Source organism: Meriones unguiculatus, chromosome 4, assembly GCF_030254825.1.
Source record: "Meriones unguiculatus strain TT.TT164.6M chromosome 4, Bangor_MerUng_6.1, whole genome shotgun sequence".
Lineage (NCBI taxonomy): Eukaryota > Metazoa > Chordata > Mammalia > Rodentia > Muridae > Meriones > Meriones unguiculatus.
In genome coordinates this window covers 115,225,291-115,246,760 of record NC_083352.1, presented here as the reverse complement: position 1 = coordinate 115,246,760, position 21,470 = coordinate 115,225,291, and the positions used below count along the sequence as shown (strand labels likewise).

Genomic DNA, 21,470 nt, shown 5'->3' with positions numbered 1-21,470 from the left:
TGCAGCAGTAAATACTGATATACAAGTATTTCTGTGATAAATTCACTTGCCTCCTAGATATACCAGAAGTGGATCATATGATAGTTCTGGCTTTAGTTTTTAGAATTTGCTTGTTTGCTTGCTTGCGTCTGTATTTTTGAGACAAGGTCTCCCTCTGTAACCCAGGTTAGCCTCCGACTTGTAGCAATCCTCCTACTTCAGCCTCCCAGGTTCTGGGATTACAGGTGAGTGCCACCAAGCACTGCTTGATTTTAGTTTTTAGTGGACGGTCCATGTGGAGGTTGTAGTGGCCGCACCGGTTTACACCCTTCCCAGCTGCAGGCCCCACAGGGTTATGTAACCATTCTTCTCTGTCCAACCCCCATCAGCTTTTATTACTGATTAATTTGTTTTCTTTCTTTAAAAAAACTATGTGTGCGGGTGTGCCTGTGTGAGTTTCTGTGCAGCACCTGTGTGCAGGTGTCCCAGGAGGCCAGAAGAACGAAGGGTCAGCTGCAGGGACTGGAATGACAGATCGTCGCCTGATTTTATTTTTGCCTTTGAAAGCTGTGTGTTTAGTTAATTAGTTAGTAGATGATTTATAACTTTGACCTTTAATTCTTGGAGTTGTTTATAGATTCCGGATAGCAGTCTTCTGTTGGATATATAGCTGGCCAAGGTTTGATCCCACTGTAGAGTCTCCACACTCTGCTGGCTTCCTTTGATGTGCAGAAACTTTTTGTCAATCTTGGGATGATTTCCTGAAGTCTTAGAATCTATCCCAGGAAGTCCTTGCTGTTCCTACATATTGAAGAATTTTCATTGTCTCATTTTAGACTTTACATGAATGTCTGAATTAATCTAGTTTCATTTTTTTTTTTTTTGGCATGTGGCTTGTGCATGTGTACTTGCTCATGTGCATGTGTGGAGGGGCATGCCTGCACATGGTTCTCAAAAGGAAAAAAAAATTAAATGAACAGGGAATACTTTGCCATTCTAGAAAGCAAAGAAGTTCTTGAGATCTACTGCAATGTACATAAACCATACCCCAATAAGCCATATTTAAAAAGAACTGAGTTACAGTGTTGGGACGTTTGCAATTTTAATTGAAATGCATAAAATATTCTGAAACTTATAAATTCATAATGATTAATAAAAAGATCATTAGAGAGCCTAAGACAGGAATGTGGCTCAGTGCCAACCACTTGCCTAGTATATATGAGGTCTTGGGTTTAAGTCCCCACAGGGAATGGGATACTACAGAGGAGAAGATGGACAAGGAAAGAGGAAAAGGTAGGGGAGGAAGGGGAAAATGCAGTTCTGTCACGTATGGTGACATGACCACTTGTGTCCAGGAGTCCAGGGCTAGCCTGGGCAACATGAAGCCCTTTCTCTTAAAGGGAAAGTTAAAGGAAGGAAAAGGTAGGGAAAGGCAAAGGGAAGAAGATTGTGTGGCTTATATCTGAATTACTACACAATAAAGGCAAAAGTTTTTCTTGGTGGGGGTTTGCGCAGGGGATTAACCGAGGACCCTGTGCATGCTGCAGACACACCGTGCCACTGAGCAATACACCCAACCACAAGAAGTTGCATCTTGAACTGTTTGGCTGAATTGTATTTGTGGTTGATTTGAAGGTAATTCAAGGACTGGGTTTGATGTATTTCCAAGAGCCACTGTCTCATTCCGAGGTTTACTGGAGGAAAGCACATACAGTTGCTGATCCTTGCTTACAGAACTGTGGACTGCCCGAAGTCTGAAGGTGTCTGTGGTAGTCATCGTTGTGGGAAGAGTGATGGTCCTCTCTGCCACCATCTCCACTTGAAAGAAATACTAACAGTTACCTTTATTCAGACTTGGTATCAGCAGATGTTTTGTAAAAATTAATTCGCACTGAAAATCAAAAGACCTTTCATAAAATTTGGATTTTAAATCATAAAGAGATTTTAAAACTTTATAAAGATTTAACCTTTAAAATTTTCTTTTTATTATTATTATTTTCTATGTATGAGTGTTTGCACATTTGCCCTTGCACCATGTGCATGCCTAGTGTCCATGGAGGCCAGAAGGAGGTATTGAATTCCTCTGGAATTGGAGTTACAAAGATGGCTATGAGCTGCCATGTCGGTTCTCTAGAAGCAGCCAGTAGTCCTAACCGATGAGCCATCTCTCCAGCCCTTCAATATATATATTTTTTAAGGTGGGGTGATAATACTGTATAATTTTAGGACTAAGGAAAGGATTCAGAGTTCAAGGCCATCCTCTGCTACACAGTGAGTTTGAGGACAGCCTGGACCACATATCCTGTCTTAAAACCAACACCAGCAGCATGGCCCTGGCATAAACACACCGAAGCAGTTCGTGAAACACAATGGGCAGTAAGTCCACACAGCCACCTAATCCTTAGCAAAAGTGAAAGAGACATAAAGAATGGAACGGGAGCTGGGGAGCCAGGTGCACCATGCTTGCTGTGCAAAATATGAGGACCTGGGCTCAGATCCCAGCTTCTGTGTAAGTCGGGTGGTGCAGACTACACCTCTGATCCCAGAGCTGGGGGAAGCAGGGACAGTAGCATATCTGGGGCTTAGCTAGTCTTGCTTAATAGGTGAGCTCCAGGTTCAAAGACAGACCCTGACTCAAAAATTAAAGAGAATATCCAATAAAGGGGCTCATCCCAGGAGAGGCTAATTCTTTCTCCTGGTAGCCATTAGTGGACTTTGTACTTTGTTTAGAGGTAGGATCCCATAAAAATTTTCCACTTCCACATTAATATGTCTATTGATATTGTCATTGTTTGGGGAAAAAAATAAAAAAAAATTAATGTTAAAATATTTAAAGAGGAGAACAAAAATGGACAATATCAACCTCTGGCCACCACACATGTGCTAAGCCTGGGGACAGACAGTTCTTGATGAAATTCTTGGTTTCTCTTAGTAGGAAGGGCTGTAGAGACCAGTCTTGACAAAGGTGTGCTCACTGCAGTCAGGTCGCACCGTTTCCTAGGCCTTTTCAGTGACCAAGACAAAGGTTTATGTCTATTACACCTTCCCACGCTAAGCACAGGCTACATACTCAGTGCTCTACTTACCCGAGCTCTGTAACTCCTTTCGCCAGTTGGTACTAGTATCTGTTTAACCTTCCACAGTGAGTGGCAACACCAGCACTCTCTCCCACAGGCTGCCGGCCTTTGTCCTCTGATTGCCACGTGGCTGATCCTTGGTGAGCAGGCAGATCTTTGTTTAACATGGCTTTCTGTTTTCACAGTTTACTTTTTAATTTCCTCTTTGGTTGTATAGACCTACAGTTCTGAGTGGAAATCCATAAAACAAAGGTTGCTCAGCTGTTAGCTCATTACCATAGGCCTCCAACCTTGTTTCTTCCCCTTTTTGTTATGTTCACAGATGGGGCTGAGGGCACATGCCAAACATACTCTCTCTCTCTCTTATTCTGTGGTAGTGGTAATGGAGACCACATCCTTTTCTCTGCCTCTGTTGACTTACGTGATCACTCTGTAGGAAGAACTGTGAACCAGTTCTTTCTTCTTCATGCGTGGTGTCCTGTTGAGGATGTCCTGCACTTAGCACAGCCCCTCCTGTGGCCACATTCTCGCTCGGGCTGCTGGTGTGGCTTTAAAGTTAATTAATACGACAGGTGGAGGTGGTGCACACTTTTAATCCCAGCACTCAGGAGACAGAGGCAGCTGGATCTCTCTGAGTTCCAGGACAGCCAGGGATACACAGATAAACCCTGTCCTGAAAAACAAACAAACAAAAAGTTAATACATAAGCCTAGTCATAAACTAGGAATTATATACATATATACATATTAGAATTTTTGCCTTTGGTTTTTATTGTGTTTCAGTTTTGAGTGGCATGATAAATTGCCTATTTAGGTTTCTGGTTTTTCCAGAAAGGAGTAAATTTTCTCAGAGGATTCCCCTCTGCCAGCCTGTTGCTGTTTATATAAAGCACCCAATCCATAAGATTAATTTAATCATAACATATGTGCCACAGCAGAATGAGCAGTCAGTCTCCTGGCCAGACATCATTAGCTTGCCCCAGACATCAATCACCTTGATGCCAACAAGTGAAGAGGTCCTGGAGGCCTAGAATTCCTAAGTGCTGTCATCAGAGCCTGACATTTCAGAGTTTGAGTCTCCTAACAGCCAGGACCAGATCTAGTTCAGTTACTTTAATGTCCCATGAAGTCAGAAAAGAAAAAGAAAAACAACTAAATTGTGTTGTTTATTATTTGTCAAGAAGTTTCCAAAGCTGGAAGATATATTAAGTGTTAATTAGCTATTGATCTAAAAAACATTTTTAATTTTTATCTGGCTTTAATTATTTCTTTATTATTGGACTTGCAGCCATAACTGCATTGTGATCTCACTCACCTAGACACAGTTTTTTTTCATATTTTCCCTTCAGTGTGTCAGAAATACCTTATCCAAACTTTGCAGCTTTACATCCCATTTCTTTTCTCATGTGGGCTCCTAACTGTTCAGTTACTTCAAAGGTCCATGTTCCCAGGACATAAGATGTTGAGAAGACTAAAGGAGAGATTTAGTACAGCTTTTTCACTTCTATCTAAAGTCAGAGTCTACTAGAATTCTGCAAGTAGGGATGGAATCAGGAGGATGGAGCTCAAGGCTGGCCAGACCCCCACAGATAGAGAACTAGAGCCTGCTCCTCTTCTGCCTCATGTGCTTGTATGCCCAGGGCCTCTGGAAGAAGGGGGTCAAGTCGAGTGGAACTTGTTGTGCTATCTCAAGATGTCCCCTGCATGTCAGCTTCTCTGTTCCAGTGTGGTCACTGTGCTTAGAACTCCTGATGCGCCACTGCCAACCAAACCTTCGAAGCCGGGCACTGCCTGCAGGGGCAGCAGTTTACTCCACTGATAACCCTGGGGTGAGGACACACTTTTCCTTGCTTGTAACCTGCTCAGTTACAGTTTGGTTACTAAGATTTCCAGCTGGCAGAGTGGGGAAATCCTCTTTGAGAGGATTCAAAGAGGAAAGAGCTCACGGATGGTCGATGATTTCATTACATCTAAGAGAAGCCACGGCCAGCAGTGTTGGTGATTCTGCACAGCCAAAGTCTGGGGAGTTTTGACTGAAAAGTGTTAGAAAGAAAGAAAGAAAGGAAGGAATGAGGAAGGAAGGAAGGAAGGAAGGAAGGAAGGAAGGAAGGAAGGAAGGAAGGAAGGAAGGGGAGGTTGTATAAGATAGCAGTTGGCCCTCTGCATCAAAGACGGTGTGTCTCACGTTCCAAAGCACAGTTACATGGCAGCAAGACGGTCAAGCCCACTAGAGTTGGGCTTTTAGTATCAGGTTCTGGTTTGACTATGTGATGAGTTTCCTCTCTCTTGTCTGTAAAATGGAAGAAGAGCCTGTGATGCTGTGAGTAAATCGGGCAGTGCATCTGATTTGCCTGCACTGTGGCAAACACTTTGTAAATGCCAGTTCCCTGTTTCTCTCTTTTCTTGAATCATTATCGATAGAGTTAGCTGTAGTTACTTAAATCTTTTCCTCAGTGATTGGCTGTTGACTTCCTTATGAGAGTAGAGACACATCCCCAAAGAGCACTTGAATCCAAACAGGCTCATTTACAAAACAAAGGAATTTAAACTCTGCCAGTGGGAAATATCAGAAGTCTTGGGCCTCATTTTTAGATTGTCTCTGCCCATTCCTCCTGCCTCTTCCTTTCCTCACTCAAACTTTCCTTTCATCTCTCTTACATATTTATTCCATTTGTTTTCTTTTCCACTTTCCCCTCATTTCATGAACTGTTGATGTTTAGGGATATTTCTCAAAGTTCTTCCCTGTGACAGCACACTTTGGCCAGTAGATGGCACCCTTTTGCTTCTCCTGTGCCGGCTGCTGGTGCAGTCTGTGACAGAGGCTGCCCGCTATGCATAGTGCATGACAAAATTAATTTACCAGTCTTGAAGTTTGACTTTGTATGAAATAACATTTCTTGAAAACGAGTACCTCACCATCCAGACCAGATTTCTTGAGAAGAAACAACAGAGATCTCTCAGGTGCTAGAGAGCCTTAGCTGGGGCCTTAGTGAGTGGCTCTCCCCTTTGAACTTGAGATTTGTGGTTTGCAGAAGTCAAGCATGAACCCCCCCCCCCATCCTGTCCTGATTTTTTTTTTCTTCTTGTTTGGAGAAAGAATCAAAGGCAATATAGATTGGATTTGTGAACCAGAATTACCTTAAGATCCGTAAAATTCTGTTAGCATAGAATTTTAAGGCTGCTTATGTTTGAGTTGTATATTAAGTATTTTATTTCTATTTCACATATTTCTGTAAAAAATAGTATTAGCTCTTTGAATGAGGAGAGATAATCCAGGAACAACAGAAGGCCAAAGCATTGGTAATGCATGCCCAGTGATTGTAATGTTGCCACCATTTAGTACAAAGTCTGATGCAATTAAAGTATAGTCAGCATTTTTTTTATTTGATAACATGTTTTGTGAGAGAGTGAGATAAGGTTATTTATACACGCACATAGGTACATAATTTTTTTAACAGTTTGAGAAATGGAAGCCTAGAGGCCTTTTTATAAACAAGCCAGTTTTCTTTCTTCATGACAGAGTCAGGTCCCAGGTGTTTTCCTGGTTCTCTTAACTCTTGTATGCTTCCTTTTACTGAAAACAGTCAAGGCTGTGAGCCTATACTCGGTACCTAGTTTGTGTTACGAGCCAGGAATAAAGGTCATTTTTAATATGTAATGGGAACTGACGTAACCAGGGGCGATGACAGCAGAGGGACATTTATCCTGGACTCAGAGTGGGCTTTCATACTTATTCAGAATACAAAGACTGACAGACTTTTCATTTTGTTGGTCATCTAGGTAAGTGATTCCCCAAGTTGACGCAATCGTTTGTTACTCTATATTATTTACTTTGTAACCATGGGCTTTACAATAAGTGTGTTGTTAGGAAATGTCATGCTAACTGAAAGGACATTATTATTTTAGGCATCATTTTAGCTTTGACCAAGTGTACGCTCTGTCAAAACAAAGGTGCCTATTGTAAAGGAGTCTTAATGGCTATAGCAAAGATTTTGATGGATTTTTCTGGTGGTACCTCTGTCACAATGTGCCTATTAATCTCATTCAGGAATGTGCTCCTGAATTTTTCTTTCATGTTTTATCTCTTATTTCTGCTAATTTCCCCTCCCCTCATGGTCCACATCAGTGACAGATACTGAGTATCTTTAACAGTGTGTATGTGTTGATTATTTTCCTGTCTTGTTTTCTGCTTTCTTTGCAGGGATGCTTTCCACCTTAAGACTAGGGTGTAGGGGCTGGAGAGGTGGCTCAGGGGTTCAGAGCGCTTGCTGTTCTTACAGAAGACCCAGGTTCAATTCCCAGCAACCACATGATGGCTCATAAACATCTGTAATTTCAGTTCCATGGGCTTTGACACCCTCTTCTGGCAGGCAGACATGTAGCATGCAGATAAAATATCCATACGCATAAAATAAAATAAACATTAAAAAAAAGACTAGGTTGTAGAGTTTGGGATGAAAATAGTCAAGTGCATATTGTGTACAGGCCCCCATTCATTTTGTACCATTCATTTCTCTCACTTTTCTCAGGGTAGATCTTATTCCTATTTATTTGGTAGCAAGGCTTGGAAACACTAGGTGATGTATGTGGGCCATACAGAGCACATGGTAAGTAAGTGGTAAGCTTAGGCTTTCAGCTTTCATGTGGAGCCTGTTATTATCCTTTGGATAACATGTGTTTCTGCCTCGGAAATGTATGTTGCTCCTGAACCTGTGCTTAGTTCCGGTGCTGTGCTTGTCTTTCTCTGATGTGCCCAACATATGGCAAATAGCTGCATCACACAAGTATTCAGAATGTGTTACTCAATTCTGTCATCTTAGCCCATTTATACATTCCTTGAAGAACTGTAGATTTAAGTGGAGATTTTCATTTTGTGATAGATTTTCACCTATGTTTATAGGATCGTGTTACGTAGGGTGTAAATATGACAGATGTAGAATGTAGGTTTTTGTTTGTTTTTCTTTTTCTCTCTTTTGGCAAACCTTGGTAGAGCACATTGATTAGAACTGCAGTGTTGGGAATCTCCCGGATCGAAGTTGGATAAAGTATATTGAGCATTTAGAAAGTGCTTGGTATTCTACTCTGTTATTAATATGAGGCTTACATATAAAGAGAGCAGTGGGTTAGGAATCAAGTCTGACAGTAGCTATCTTTGTGTTCTTGTCAGGTCCCTTACCTTTCTAGTTTCAAAAGTTCCTTGAGCTCTCACAAATTCTCTTGGTCTTTGCTCATCTATAAAATGCAACTATTAGTATTTTTCACAGCAGCCGTATGAGTCCGAAAAGGGCTAGAGGTGGCATGTAGAAGATGTTTAGGGTTTACAGGTTTCTTCTTGTGATGCTTTGGGCCCTCAGGGGATTAAAATAACACCAGAGTCAGGGTAACTGAGCAAGAACAGATGAACCTGCTTGGTTCTCTCATGAGGTCCATCCACAGCTGTGGTAGATGCTTAATTTGGAGTGAACGTCCTGGATGCATTTGCCTCAGGATTATTGAAAATATTAAATTTAAAAATGCTTTTAAAGTACTTAGCAGAGTGAACATTTAGTAAAGTTTGTGTACAAGTTTAACACTTAAGCTAGGGAAGAAAAGTGAACCATCAAAAGGGGGAAAGGGTTTAATTAGGTAAGCTGTCCCCCCAAAAGGAGGGTAGAAGGAAGCTCTAAGACTCCTTTCCCATTTTGTTGGTAGCCCTTGCTTTGAAGCACTTATTTAATACCCCACACAGCTGAGTTCTGGCATTCATGTTCCTAGGATTTAAGTATCAGTCATGCTGATTGACACACCGGCAATCTGTTTTTCTCTGACCTGGAAGGTTCTCACATTGATACACATTTTTCAAAGAGGTTTTAATCCTGGTGGCCATTTTAATCCCGATGGCACAGTAAGAAAGGGCAGGGTACAGCACAGTGGGGAAGGGCCACAGAGCTGCCCTGTTTGTGTCTAAACTTTTGCACAGCCTGGGATCCCAAGGTGGCCAATTACTGAGAAAGAACAGACTCATGTCCTCTTTACAGACTCACCACGCTCTCCCATTTGCTCTTTATTTAGAAAAACTGTGGCAAAACTATTCTGGGATTTTATAGCCTTCACACATGGCTGTATGTAGTTTGAGTTTAAAATATCTTATGGGAGTGGTGTTTAAAATGGGTGCAGTTAGGAAATTTCCTACCCCTCCCAAAAGCTCTTCCCAGATGCAGGGGTGAGCAAAGGCTGCTTTCACACATCGTGGAGAGATGTTCCATTCTAGATTCAGTGGAGATTTTCCACTTTTGGAAGAGATGTTGAGGCTGTAATCACAAACTACAGCCATTCTAGGATGAATTTAAAATAGTTTCTGGGATCAGTTAAGATCTTGCAGAAAAAAATACCATCCATAATCTGTCACATTAATCTGTGGCAGCCTTCCCCACACCAACCTAGTTAATGAGAAAATCAAGCGTCCAGAAGTTTATTGCTGAAGGAATGTTTAACAGGGGAACCATGAATGGTGTTAAATGAGGTAGTGCTTCTGTTCATGATATTTGGTGAATATGTGAGTTTATGTTGAGTTATGTGGAAGCTACGTGAGACATGGGAATTTGTCCTTTCCCAGCTTCGCTTGTTCTCCTTCAAGCTCAAGTTTGTTTGTTTTTTTTGTTTGTTTGTTTGTTTGTTTTTGTGTTTTTAAGGAAAAAGGAAAATCAAACAGGATAGCCTGGCCTACTTATTCCCCAATTCATCCCTTCTAGCATTCTGGTCCCATCCTGAGGGTCTGTGATACTCTGTTGATGAGCTCCAGTGACCACTCAGATATGGTAGAATAGATAGACGAGTGTTCTGCATCTAGATCCTCCAAAGCTGGTAGAGAGCAGGCAGCGGCCTTGGCCCAGAGCTTTAGATGACACATCTATATTCAGTGTATGGGACTGGGGAAGGAGAGCTAGTTGGCCGATGGCACGTGGGATAAGTGTAACTTGGATTGCTAAAGTGAACCTGGGTACAGCACAAACATACCTCCTGTGTGTCTCTATAACTGCATGTTGGACTTATTCCTATAAGGTTGCCACACCTGCCTACCTTGTGCCAGACACTGCAAACATGTTTTGTGATCTGTCTGTGTGACCCATGATGTCATGAACCTCCAAGTTAAAACCAGTATTGGGTGGCTTCTAAATTTTTAGTATTTTTTTAATTCATTCTCTCATAAAATAGGTCCTGACCACAGTTCCCCTTCGCTCCACTCCTCCCAGTGGCCTCCCCATCTCTGCTTCCCTCCCAGATCCACTGGGGAGAGCCAGGAGAAACTCACTTTCAGAAAAGAGCAGGCCTCCAGGGGTATGAGCCTAACCCAGCAGGTACGAATCCTCATACCAAGGCTGCATGTGGCGACCCAGTAGGAGTAAAAGGTTCTGAGAGCAGGCAAAAGAGTCAGATACACCTCCACTCCCACTGTTGGAGTCCCACAAAAATTCAAGCTAACAACCTAGCACAGACCCACGAAGCTCTGTGGTTGCCACTTCAGCCTCTGTGAGCTCCTGTGAGCCCTGCTTGATTTTGTGGGCCTTGTTCTCCTGTTGTCTGTCTTTGACCCCTCTGGCTCCTATAATTCTTCCTTCCCCTCTTCTGCAGGGTTCGCTGAGCCTTTGGTATTAGTAAACATTGCTTAAAGGAACCGCCTTGCATATCATGCACTCAGTATTAACTCCTGCAGGTAGAATTATTAGGCAGAGTATAAATTAGAAATTGTGATAGTCTGTTATTTTTTCCTTTGTTATTTTTATGAGAGAATTGCCACTTAATTTGTTACTGATTTTTTTTCTGCAATTCTCATTTTTCTTAAAGATTTGTATATCAAATAAAAATATAAACAACATAAACCCTGTAGCATATGTGATAAAGATACTGTCTCAGGTTTTCCTGAGAGATAGCGACAGAGAAAGAGAAAGACAGAGAGAGGCAGAGAGACACACACACAGAGAATGTGCTCGTATATGTGTTCACTCGTGTTTATGTGGGAGTGGGCAGAGCTAACAAAGTGGTGTTTGCTTCCCTGATTGCTCACTCTTCTGTTGAGAGAGGATCTCTTACTGAATTCACAGCTTGCCATTTCTGGCTAGTCTTGCTTGTTAGCCTGCCCAGGGATCCTTGTCTGTGCCTTTCAAGTGCTTAGTTACAGCTGACTGCTATAAACCTGCACTCTGGTCCTCATGCTGTGTAGTAACTGCTTTATCCGCTGAACTAGCTCTCCAGCCCTCTTTGTAGTTTTAAAGGCTTTATTTAGTATCTAACTATTCAAACATTTTAAATTTATGTATTTTGATTTATTAACTTCCTTCTGTTTGTAGAATGTCATCTCATTTAGAAAAATTTGCATATTCTAAGACTATAAAATATTAACCACTGCTTTGTTTTAGTTTTTTCTTTTCTAATATGTAATCTGGAGTTTATCTTGGTATAAAGAGGATGATAGCTACCCAGCTTTGTATCTTTCTTAGTTTCTTTTGCTGACAGCCAAGGATTTTCAAAATGAGTGCTTAATTTAAAGGACTCAGCTTATGACAGCGTCTGCATCTAAAGTGGCTTGTTTCTACAGAGAAAAAGTTTCTACTTGAGACTCAGAGTTTCAGTATTCCTGTTCTTAAAAGCCTCAAGAAAGGAACTGTGAAGTACCATACTGGTTCACGTTAATGCATCTCAAACAGGCTGATTCTTCAGAACTTAATACAAAGCATTTCTTCTATGTCTTGATGCCTTTTTGCCAAGCAAAATTGATTAATCCTGACCAAATGGCAACAAACTGAAAGAAAGAAAAGCAGCTCCTTGGCTGTGCAGGTCATGCTTTGGCTTTGGGTGTAGAGCTTTGAATTTTCTCTTAAGCTTTACAGCCTTGATCTGTGTCCTCTTGCTGGGGGCTGTTTGGAGTGCTCATTCAGTGCAATCTCCAAGCCCTGGTGCTAATGACTGTATCTTTAGATGTCTGTCTGTTTTCTGGGCATTTCAATGAATAGATACGAGGGGTCTTCCCTGACAGTCAGTTCTAGCTTTCTTTTGTATCATGGCATTTGCTGTGGTTGAGTTTGTTGTGCTGGTATGTATTCCAACACAGCGATACCTGGCCCAGTTTCTTCTTCGATTCGTGTGTTTAGTTCCAGTCTGATCGCTTCCCTGCGTATCTAGGACAGTGGCTCTCAAACCTCTGGGTTTTGACCCCTTTGGGAATCACATATCGGATATTCTGCATATAAGATATTTGCACTATGATTCATAAAAGTAGCAAAATTACAGTTATGAAATAGCAATTAAATAACTTTATGGTTGGGGTCAACACAACATGAGGAACTGTATTAAAGGGTCACAGCATTAAGAAGGTTAGGAACCACTGCTCTAGGACCTTTGTAGGTTTGTTCTTTGTAGCCAGAGTCTCCTGAGCTGCTGTAGCACCATTCAAAGTAAGTTTTGTAAGCCAAGGAGCTGCTTTTCTTTCTTTCAGTTTGTTGCCATTTGGTCAGGATTAATCAATTTTGCTTGGCAAAAAGGCATTAAGCAAAGGAAGTAAGCTAATGCCGGTGTGGTCAAAGGTCAGTACATGAAGCAGTGAAAGCCACTGCAGTCTTTTTGTTGGCCTTTGCAGCCATCTTCATCACCACTGGCCTAACCCTTCAATATCCTTATATGTTAAACATGGATAAAAATCATACTTCTTGGGGCTGGAAAGATGGCTTAGTGATTAAGAACACTTAGCTGAACTTCCAGCTTTCATAGTCAGCTCACAACTTCCTATGACTCCAGGGAATCTGTTGCCCTCTTCTGGCCTCTTGGTTCAAGATCTGTTGTTATTGTCTTCTGGCAATAACACACACACACACACACACACACACACACACTCACATCTTTTTTTTAAAGTAATGCTTTTCTCATGGAACAAGTGAGTACCAGTTGATGTGATGTGTATAAAAATGTAGGTGTTTCTGCCTGCATTAAGCATTTGATAAATGTTCTTTTCTTGCTTGGTTGTTAGTGTTGCTGTGATCTTCTAGGATGTTATACTGGCTCCATTCCAACCATGAAGAGAATGTTTTATCCTCATTTCAGAAAGTTTAGAGAATGAAGAAAAATGTAGAGATGTCTTTTATTATTTATCACCCCCCAGCAACAATTACAGTTTTTATTTTGCAATGCTTCCTTCCAGTTTTTTATGCTCATTATCTTACACAACTGAAATCTTTCTGCATGTAGTTTTAATTTTTTTTAGCTAATATAACCTGTTTTATTGCATAATTAAAAATATTTATGGGGCTATTTTTAACAAACTGTTGTTTTTAATTAAGTATATGGGTGTGTGCACAGGAATGCAGGTGCCAGCAAAGGCTAGAGGTGTTGATTCTCCCTGGAACTGGAGTTCCAGACAACTGTGAGCCACCTGGTGTGGGCGCTTGGAACTGAACTCAGTCCTCGGAAGAACAGTACATGATCTTAACTCTTGAGCCATCCGTCCAGCCCCCTAGAACTATCTTTTTAAAAATATAGTTCAAGATAAAGTCTAGCAGTGTAGTGTAGTCTGATTTCAAATCCATGATCCTCCCGCCTCAACTTCCCTTATGTTGTCATTATAGGCAGCTACAACCATTCCTGGCTTAAAATACTTGTTTATGGTCATATAATAGCCACCACATTGTATTATTTTGATTGACTTAATCACTCTCCTTTATTTGGCATTTTGTATTTGGGGCTTTTTGGTTAGTCGTTCCAATTTATTAAGCCAGGAATTCTTCTTGCCCACAAGAAGCTGCTTAAGTTTTGGCTCTTTGTGCTTGCTTTTACTGGTGGGACTCCTCCTCTCCCAGGTACATATGTAAAGTGTCCAGGATGTTAACCATTGAGACTGTGCTTTCAAACTCTTCCCACCAGCTTTCTGGTTTGCCCATGTTTGTTTACTTGTTAATCATTTTCAGGTGATGTTTCTTTTCCTCACATTCCTGGGCTAGAAGAAAGCTGAATGGAGACTGAGTAGTATTTAGGTCTCTGGCCTGGTAGTGCCAAGTGAGTGCCCAGGGGCTAGCCAGGGTAAATACTGTTTGCATGTTACTGGGTCTTTGCTAGAGGTGATCATGCAGAGCAGTTTCTAGTGAGAAGACTCTTGTAAATGACTCCTGACGGGGCATACTGTTTTTGCTCAACCTCTTGAGGTTTTTTTTTTTTTTTTTTTTTTCTTCTTCTTCTTCTTCTTCCTTTTTTTTTTTCCTTTTTCTATAGAGCCAGTTTTGAAGTAGGTTGAGACTGAACTCATTTGTATTGTGGAATATAATGAGATCTTGTGCTCTTACTTTCATAAACCTGGTCAAAAATAGCAATCTGAAAAAGACATGTGTCAGGCTCGCCAGAGAAAGCTGCTGTACAGATATGCTTTCTGAGAAGCTGCATAGCTAGTGAATGTCGTCTTTGTCTTAGAACCCACAGCTGCCTGCTTCTGCTCTGATTGCAATATCAGATCTGAGCTCCGTTTATAACAGTTACTGAGATGGCATTGGAAACAGAACTTAAATGCTTGTGGTTTGTGATCCCAAGGGTCACTTAAAATGCACAGCAAAAATGAAACAAAACATATACTAAACACCCCCCACTCCTCAACAACACTGCTACCAGCTTGATGCTGTTTCCATTCGTCCCGCTGGGATCTGAGACTGCCTGACCCGTGGCTGCCTGGCTTCTTTTATTTTAAAGTTCATTCTTCTGCCCTGACATTCTCTGGTGTTAAAGGATCATTTTAATCTCAGATACACAGACAGCTGGATATCTGAGTCCAGACTGTTTCAGAAATGGATCCTAACTGCAAACAAGTCTTGGCACCATAGACCCTACAAGGCCCTTCTCGAGGCCACTTCCCTGTCTCCCTGTGGTGTCACAGGAAGCACAGTTGTTAGTTGAGTTCCAACCCTGTCAGTCTGGGAATGACATCCTTTTAGGAGTAAGGGGACCTAAAGGCCCATATTCTGGCTCCTGTTAGAGCTCTGGCAGAGGCATCATGCAATGCTTTCTTGATAACCTCTTAGAAGCCTCTGGGAATTCCAGAGGCAGGAAGATAGGTTGGATCATTGGGCAGAAGCCCGGAAGATGCCACATTTTAAGTTTTCTACTGTACAGAGCTGGCTGCCCAGCTGTAATCCTAGCATTTGGGGACACTGAGGAAGGAGGGGTGCTGAAAGTAAGAGGCCAGCCTGGGATAACTAGTAAGACCTTGTCTTAAACAAACAAACAAACAAACAAATAAATAAATAGTAAGACCTTGCCCTAAAACAAACAAACAAACAAACAAACAAATAAATAATGAATAAATAAATAAATAAATAGCACCAGATAGCTTGGTCCTTGAATCTTGCCTCCTGGTCAGAATAGTGTTGATTTCTGTTTGTTCTTTAGCTGGTTTCTCTTCTGTGTGTGTTTCTGCAGGTCTACTCTAGTCATTTTGATTTGCTGAGATAACAGCATTAGCATCATGACAAAGAACTGTGGTATATGGTGCTCTGGATTCCTCACAGTTAAGTAGTTAGCTGTATCGACAGCACTGAAGTTAGGGTAGTAACGTTTGCAGCTCATAGAGGAAACCCCTCCCTTAGTAATGTAACGCCGTGGTCATCTCTGCTTTAAGCCTTTGTGAGTCTCATCTGAGGCTTTAAGTCTGGCTCATCCTGCTTTGTCACTGTTGTCAGGTTTTTAGTCCTTAATCTCATTTCATTCTAGGTGAATCTGGGTCTTGCCCCCGTGAAATTTTGGTTTTGTCTTAAGTCTTTAATGCATTGGCATCAAGTTTGGACTCTGAGCTCAATGACAGAGCCCTTGTCAAGCCTGTGTGAAGCTCTTCACTCGGGCCTGGCAGCTGCAGAAGTAAGATAGAAGATGGTAGAGTCACACTTTCCTTTTTAATGCATACATGGAAGGCCGTAAATTTTTCTTACATTGTTACTCTACAAAACTTACCTTACCAGCAAGTTTTGATATGTAGGTTTTAGTTTGAAAAGTCAGGTTCATTGAGATTTAATTTACATAACAAAAAATTTATACCTGTTACATAGTTTTATGAGCGTTGACAGATATATACAGTTTTATAAATAACCATAATTAAATCACCCTGAAGGTTCCTCATGGCCTGGTTTTTGTTTGTGTTTGCCTTTTTAAGGTATATGAATAGAATCCTATCTTTGGCCTCTGTGTGTGGCTTACTTGACTCGGCCAGCTCTTCTAAAAAGCCCTACAGCCTGATCTTATGGAGGCATTTTCTCAGTTGAGGTTCCCATCTCACAGATGACTCCAGCTTGTGTTGAGTTGACACAGAACTAGCCAGCCTAGGCTATAAATTCAGATTCTAGCTCTTCTGTATTTAAAATAATGCTGGCAGTTTTCAGGCTTAAATTTTTGTTTGGGGTTTGTCATGTTGGAAAGTTTTCATGAGATCACACATGTTCACTTACACTCTTCCTGTAATAGTTCAGGAGATAAAAACCCCAGAACAGGTTACACAGGAGAAAGATGTGTTTCCTGGGACAAAAGACTGTCCTAGAGCACATGGAGAAGGTACGTATGGATCTGAAAGGCAAGAAACTGCTCACTGACACACATTCCCTGGCCTCTTTAGAAGAAGTGCTAAGTCAAAGGCAGTAAAAGCTACATGTGTGTGTTGTCTGCAGTCAGACCATTCACAAAAGGAAAGGAATATATGCAAATTGCAGTGTAGAGCTTCAGGTGGCAAATGCTGTGTTCACAGACTCATAAGCATCATGTGAGTACTGAACTTCATCTTGCTGCGGGACCTCCTCGGCGACACAAGACGTGCTGTGCTCTCACTGTGGCCATCCTAGTCACTGTGGCTTCCAAGTTTAAAGGTGACTTCTTTCTGTAAAGTGCTTACAGGGGTAGCAAGGATTTGGGGTGCAGATAGTAAGGAAAGTGTTACACTGGAGAACCGAGATGGTCTCACGGTATAGCCCTGGCTGACCTTGAGTTCACAGAAACTGAAGCTAAGTGTTTGTAGCTTTGACTTTAGATGAACTTACTTCTGGATTGTGTGATGACCAGTCATCTGAACAGAAAAGCCAGGACACTCGAACTTTACAAAGAATGTTTGTATTCTTATGAGTGTATACATATTTGAAACATTTTACTTGGCATAAATTAACCCATGTTCAATCACAATTAAGCAGTTGTAGGAAAAATGATCCACTACTTCAAAATATCTGAGGTATAAATATGCTAATGTTTTATAGAATAAAAATTGAACACATCTTTTTCAGAAGATGTGTTCCGGAAACACGACATATAGGATGAAAATCCCTACTTAAGATTACACGGCTCTTGTAAAACTGAGAATGCCACGCATGTGTGTGGACAACTTGTGGGGCTAGTTTTCTCCTTCTGTCCTTTGTGTCCTAGAGATTAAACTCAAGTCTTCAGGCTTGACAGAATGTACCCTTCATCTGCTGCACCGTCTCATTGGCCCCGAGAGAGAATTTATCATTTCTAATATCTGTGTATTCCAATCCTTTAGGTTGGGACTCTCTTATTCCTCGTTAAGTATAGGAGTGTTCAGGAGGAGGAGGTCTTGTCAGGCTGTTGATTTTCTAGAAAGTAGTGCTATACTTAGTTTCTATTTACTTTTTATTATTACATTTGCATGTATTTATTTTTGTGGTACTAGACATTGAACCCAGGACCTTGTGCATTCTGGCTGGGCAAGTGCTCTACCATTGAACAATTAACCCTGGACATTTTTTACTTTTGCAGCATATTGCCTGTGTGTATGCACGCACACACATGTATGCATTCCTCTGTGTGTGTGTGTGTGTGTGTGTGTGTGTGTGTGTTTCCAGACAGGGTTTCTCATTATAACCTTGGCTGTCCTAGACTTTGTAGATCAGTTTGGCCTCTGAACTCACAGGGCTTTGCCTGCTTCTGCCTTCCAAGTGCTGAGACTAAAGGCATGCCCCACCTCCTATCCCCCAACCCCAGCTTTCTATTTTTATTTTAAGATAATCTCACTCTGTAGCCCATTTGGATGTGATCCTCCTGCCATAGTCTCCTGGGTAGCTGGGATCACAGGCTGTATTGTGAGCTATTTTATTTGCCTTTTTATTAGTTTTCTGCAAGCAATTTACGTTTTATGTGTAAAGTTGGATCTTTCTTTTGTCTGGAGGTGCTGTTCAGGCCACATTTACTAAAAATGAATATTTTTTAATTAATTTAAAAATTAATGTCTGTGTGTTGATAGTGGCTTTGAATTTTTGAGAGAGTGCACCTTACTATGTAGCCCAGTTAGATCTTGAACTTTAATCCTTCTGCCTCGGCTTCCCAAATACTTAAGACTATAGGCGGGCACTGCCACACACAGCTGTGTGCTGTTAATATCCCAACTTTGCAGAGGATGCGCTTTCCTTTATTTGACAGGAAGAGAGAAGAAAGTCTGACCTTCCTACTCTCTTGGAAATTTCCAGCCCAAGGAAGTCCGCAGAGCCACAGCATGCAGGGATTTTTATGTGATTGGCCAACTCTTTTCTTAAATTATTAAGCTGCGTTAAAACAGCAGCTTGGTGCATCTGGTGTTTTAGGTCTTCCTGTCTTCTGAAAGATTAATATTGCTGCAAGAGTGACGTTAGTCTCAGTGTCTCCCTTTAGTGTTTTCAAATGTCAGGAGCATATGTCTCATCCTGCGCCGCTCTTACCCTCCACCTTCAGCATTCACACTTATTCAAGGGGCTTAGTGTTTCTATTGACTTGTAAAGAAACCTCTTATAGTTTGACCTTTTTAATATGAAATTTGTATACCAATTTAGAGCTACTCTTAAAATAGATTTTTTTTCTTAAAGAGTAATGTTAGCAAGCAGGACCAGAGTGGCTCTTCTCTTCTTTGTAGTGCCAGGAGTCAAACCACGGTCTTAGGAATGGTTGAGAAGTCTTTTACCACTGAAATAAACCCCCCTTCCAAGTGAATCTTTCCTTACAGTTTTATCATAATCAGGACACTAAATGAGCTAGCTTTTGTTTTAATTTTAGAGTGCATGGGTCCATTTTGAATAATTGATATGTTATTTAATGAACCTATATTGTCCTCTTAGGCTTATATATTTATTGATGATATACTTTTAAAACGTCTGTATAGCCCAGGGTCTTCCTAGTGCCCAAGAGGATTCATCAATGTTGTTTTTACATAGAGATTTAAAGTGTAAGGATAGATTTCTTAATTAAATTTTTATTAAGAACTCTTTCCTGCTGGCTTGGGAATACATTAGGGCTACCGACTCTCAGATGGTTCTCAAATAAGCAAAGAACAGTATTAGGGGACAAGGGAAGTTGGAGCCAGGGCTGGAATGCTGAGTGGACAATCCCCTGAGCAAAGGGCAGAGTTAGCAGAAGTATAGGGGCGCAGAGGTCAGTGTTTGCACAGACTTGGGAAGTCCCCAAGTCAACCGCATTTCTTTAGTCATTCTATTTATATATTTTCTTTGAGATAAGGTCTCATTGTGTAAATCAGGCTGACCTCACACTCCCAGTCTTCCTGCCTCTGCCTCGTGAATTCGTATGCCATACTCACCCCACCCCTGGCCTTAAGATAGTCTTTCTGTGCGGCCCAGGCTGGCCTCCACTTCTAGATTCTTTTGCCTTAGCCTATCAATGATTAGGATTGTGAGTACAGGCCACTACACATGGCATTAGGGAGATTTTCTAGGGACCTGATGGGCCCTTGAGTTTTCATGATTATTATTTGAATAGAGGAAATCTTTCATTAAAATTCTTACCTTTCATTTAGGGAGCAAGTTGTGTGGGAGTGCTCCGGCATGGTGTGTATGGAATGCACACCTCCTGATGCTGTGCTCAGTGTGCTGTCAGATGAGAGTTCCTAGAAGTAAAGAACTTAAGGCAGCCTTGAACACTGTGTCTTGGCTGTGAACCCTCTGCCTTGGCTATGGATACCTGCTTTCCCACTGTGGGGTTTGCTGAGAAGGCAGGGTGAAGCTTTCTTTGTTGATCCGAGATATGCTGTCTATGTAATTCTTGTAAAGTCTTTATTCACAGTGACATGGTGTTCCTCAGAGCATCGTAATTAGTTGTTAAGGATATTTTGAGAGGAAATAAGTCTGTATTCCTCCTCATATTGGAATTTGAGGATTTCATTGTGGCCTCACCCAGAGGAAATGAGCTAGATCCATCATGGTTTTCTAGAGATGCCTCTGTGTGAGGTTAAGATGAACTTTGAGTTCATCTTGAGGCAGTTGCAGACACTATTTGTATTATCTACTTCTCGCTTTCCCCCAATGAATTTGATGCAGTAGCTCCTACTTGTGCACTCTTTTGCCATGTCCCAGGCTTTACTGTATATACTTTGCCAATATTTACATCCAGTGTTCTTGTAGAACACATGCTGTTATCCTCCGAGGCACACACTGGATGACATGCCCGTTACTGTAGAGCTGCAGAGGACTGAGTTCAGCAGCACTAACGTTAGATCCTTACCTGATAGTCCCTCCTCTGCTGGGTAACGTGCCAACAGTGTTCCTCACCCAGTAAAGCTGTAGCAAAGTGGGCTGATTGGACTTAAATGTTCAGCTCTCCGATTGTATTTATTCACTACACTTCAGCACACGACACAGTAGGCACTTCCTAGTTCCTGTATGGAGAAGGACAGCAAGACCAACGTAGTTTTATTGATGAGGAACCTAATTCAAGAGAGGTGCAGTGACTTGCCTAAAGTCACACACAGCATTAGCAGCAGCATTTTGAACTTGAGGGCCATTGACACACTTAATGTTAGTTAAGTTAATAACTCCTGAGTTTTCACACTTTTCACTGCCTCATTTTCAGAACTCGTCTGCTTTCTTTCAGTAACTTATGTCATCATGGGCAAGTTACTTATTCATTCTTTTAATTTTTAAGATTAAATTAAAAAATACATGTATATATATGTGGCTATGAGCATGTGAGTGAGGTGTCCTTGGAGGCCAGAAGAGTCTGATCCCTTTCGAACTGGTGTTACAGATGGTTATGAATCACCTGATACAGGTGCTGGGAACTAAACTCAGGTCCTCTGAAAGAGCAGTACACATTCTTAACCACTGAGCCATCCCTCCAGCTTCTTACTTACCCACTCTTAACCCATATTGACCTCTTCTGTAAAAGGAGAGCAATACCATTTAAGGATAGGTTAAATGAATCAGTGTAGATAAAACACAATGCTTAACACATGGCAAATACTACTGTAATTAGCATATTTTTACATGCATAAGTGTGGAGTTCAGTAATAAGGGAACATCATATCTTGCTGAAAAGGGGTAAAATTGAACTTTTGGCTAAAAACAAATCTAAAAACACACTTTAGAGACCAGTTGTTAAAACAAACAGCACCTGTCCTGAGGTTGTCAAAGTTAACTTGCTCAGAGATCCGTGGACA

The 21,470-nt window shown here is 41.3% G+C and overlaps 1 protein-coding gene and 1 long non-coding RNA gene across 3 annotated transcripts in view; one reads left to right on the top strand and one right to left on the bottom strand.

Annotated features, from left to right (window-relative positions):
* The window catches only part of Stk4 (serine/threonine kinase 4), a 91,155-nt gene that overhangs the window by 61,886 nt on the left and 7,799 nt on the right, over window positions 1-21,470 (top strand). The window lies entirely within an intron of this gene.
* LOC132653745 (uncharacterized) lies at window positions 745-20,681 on the bottom strand. The gene is made up of 4 exons (XR_009591593.1): window positions 20,537-20,681; window positions 3,478-3,729; window positions 3,066-3,283; window positions 745-1,797 (listed from the first exon to the last, which is right to left on the bottom strand). It is a non-coding gene; the product is annotated as an uncharacterized LOC132653745 (long non-coding RNA).